This window comes from Triticum urartu, chromosome 3 (assembly GCF_003073215.2).
Source record: "Triticum urartu cultivar G1812 chromosome 3, Tu2.1, whole genome shotgun sequence".
In the NCBI taxonomy this organism is placed as follows: domain Eukaryota; kingdom Viridiplantae; phylum Streptophyta; class Magnoliopsida; order Poales; family Poaceae; genus Triticum; species Triticum urartu.
In genome coordinates, this window is record NC_053024.1 from 624,238,485 (window position 1) to 624,241,952 (window position 3,468).

The window sequence follows — 3,468 nt, forward strand, 5'->3', positions numbered from 1 at the left end:
ACCCAACAGATAGTATCCTTGAGATCATTGTGGTAAACTTCTCCAATACGTCCCATGGCGATGTGAGCTGCCATGCTCTTTCCTAGACTCCAGGTTGGTGCATCAAAGGAAAACTCTATGGGCTCAGTGATTGGCATGAACGTCCTTCCTGGAACTTGAATTTGAATCATCCAGCACTCCTCTTCCGGTAAAGTGGCATTGTAGGTTCCGGTGAAGCTTGGTACTCCGATGTTCAGGTATCAAGTGACTTCCTTCAAGTGACGTCCAAAGGGTGTATCTTAATCTGGTTGTGTAAACTTGTTCGTTGCATCTGTCATCCTAAAAGAGTAGAAAAGATGAGGAGTCAGAAATGAGAAGAGTGAGTAGTGATCTAGGGCTTTAGCTTAGTGGTCGTGTCCTACAGTCAGCGTGTGCTCTGATACCATCTGTAGCGACCAGACCTCAACCAATCTGATCTTTGTGCATTAGTGTCATCCCTGGATCAGTAATACTGACACGCACAGTACTTGAAGGATTTATAACAGAGTAGCAATCACACACTTATTATATCGAGTGTCTCAAAAGAGAACTTATTACCATAAATATGGCTTAAGGCCATCTAATAACGATAACAGCGGAAGGCTTGGAAGATAAGTGAGTCCATCAACTCCAACGGCATCACTGAGTATAGAACCATGACCTAAAGGCACCTTACTCGTCGTCTGAAAAGTCTGCAACATGAACGTTGCAGCCCGAAACGGGTCAGCACATGGAATATGCTCGCAATGTAACACATAGAGAGTGATGAAAGAAGTAGGCTATACTACATGCATATATGGCTGCTGGAAAGCTCTATGGTTACAGTTTTTGCGTAAAGCCAATTTTTCCGTACTGCAAAGGAATAAATTTTATTTAACTATCATGGTAGTTGTTAAACATTGAGAAGATAGACATCCTCTTAATCCCAATTAAGCATCATCTTTAAAACCCAACAATATTAATTAGAGTAACATGATGAGATTCACATGATAATCCAAGTACTACATACTCAAGACGTCCATAACTGGGGACACGGCTAACCATGATTAGTTTATACACTCTGCAGAGGTTTGCGCACTTTTCCCCACAAGACTCGATCTCCTCCGTTGGGATTCTTGCACTACATGATGTTTGAGAAACGGATGATCGAGACATAGTCTTTCAGAAGCGCTAGCACCTTACGATCGGGTAGACAGTACCAACCTACATCCCCTACATCTGCTAGTCTACCACTGTAAGAGTTCGCACGACTTAGTCAACTATGCTAGAGCCCATAGTAGCTTGTGGCTGCACACGGAAGTTTCTAGTATGAATAATCTCATGATCCCTTTGAGCCTGGGTGGCGGTCCATAAAGAAAAACAGGCAATCGCTGGAATACCCAGGTGCCTCAATCCACCCAGATGTGTGTTTAAGTTGCCACCTTAAATAAACCATTAATTTAACAATCTCACATCTGTCATGGATACACTCACCCAATCCACGTCTACTAGCATAGCATGGCAATATAAACAAACGTAGAAGTAACTCCCAAAGGTTTGATAATAAAACAGGAAATCGGTACTACCTCATCTACTTCCCAAAACCCACAATTTAATTAGATCCTAATCATGCAATGTTTGAGGATTGATCTAATGCAATAAAATCTGGGTAGTAAAGAGATATGATCAAAGTGTTACTTGCCTTGCTGATGATCCGCAAAACCTAGAGATTCGAAATAGCAAGCGGCGCACTCCAGATAGTCTATCGCAAACAAACAAGCATACAATAAGTACTCATCTAATGCACAGGCAAAACTCAAATAAGAGAACTAACGAGAAAGTTCAACTTAAGAACTCCGGTTTGCAAAAAGAATCAAATCGAACGAAGCAACGAAAGTCAAACGACGAAAGAAACAAACTTCGTTTACTAATCTGGATCTAAGTCAAATTTTACAGAAGCAAAAACTTGTCTGAGTTGGTTAAATGGAAAGAGGGTTTCGAGACGAAACTCCAGGCGCTTGAATCGCCTGATTCCGATAAACGAGCGAAAAGTTATACTAGAACGAAAATCGGATAAGAAATCGTGATCAGAAATAATCGCGGAAAATCCGAGAAAAAGAAAAACGACGAACAGATTAACGAATGTATGTTCGTTTTCTGAAACTAAACGGTGAACGCATTCGTTAAAACGAACGAACGAGCGAACGCTCGCTAAATAAACTAAACCGGAAATAAACCGATCTAAATAAAAAACGGTTCTAAAAAAACCGAATGGAAAACAGGGCGGTTTTCTCGAGGAAACCGGCGGCGGCGGCGGTGGTCAACCTCGGCGGCGGCGGGACAGCTCCGGGGCGGCGGGGTCGGCGACAGGGCGGCTCCGGGCGGCGGTGGCGGCATCGGGCGACGGCGGCGTTGGGCGGTGTGGGGCGGCGGTGGCGCGGCGCGGGTGGCGGGGCGATGCGGCGGCGCGGCGGCAGGGCGGCGGTACGGCGGCGCGGCGTCAGGGGCGCTAGGGTTTGGGGCGGCTCGGGCTGGGCTCCCCGGCTTATAAAGGCCGGCCGGACGGAGTCCTGGCCGAACACGGCCCAAAGTCGGTTTCGCGTTTTTTTAATAATTACGTACAGAAAAACAAATAAAAGAAATACTAAATGGACTCCAAAAATCTCGAAATAAATTTTTCCCAACTTCTAAAATCAAGCCGGTCTAGATGAACATTTATTTGGGACCTAGATGCAATTTTGAAAAACGCGCATTTTTCCTAAATTCAAATAAAATAGCAATAAATCCAAAATAAAAATCTTATTTGATTTTATTATTAAATCCTCAATATTTCTTTATTTTGGGAAAATCATTTTATTTCCTCTCTCATATTTTTATAATAGAAATAATAGAAGATAAAATAAATAAAATCAAATGATCCTATTTCCAAAATTTGAGAAAACTTAAATATGGAAATAACGAAATCCCCAACTCTCTCCGAGGGTCCTTGAGTTGTGTAGAATTTCTAGGATCAAACCAAAAGCAAATAAAATATGATATACATTGATGATCTAATGTATAACATTTCAAATTGAAAATTTGGGATGTTACACCAACTCATGAGAATGAGAGATGCATGCAAAGATTTGTGTTCTCTCCATCTATTGACCGAAGGTTTGGGGGAGAGAGAGAGAGAGAGAGAGTATCCATGAGCTCCAATTAGAGCTGGCTAGCTCGGTCTTCTCTCCCTTCCTTCACTTGCATGAGCTTCATCTTGTATTCATGGACGACGAGCGCCCAACTCATGAGCTGCATGCAAAGATTTGTGTTCTTCCCATCCATTGAGCGATAAGACAGAGAACGTGGTGTGTACAGAGCATCCCCATTGGCAGTCACGGGTGCGTGTCTGTATGCTGGGGCAGTGTAAGACAAGATTCCGCAGAACCTACTGCGGAACAGTACCCTATGATGCCAATGAACTTAATAGCTACC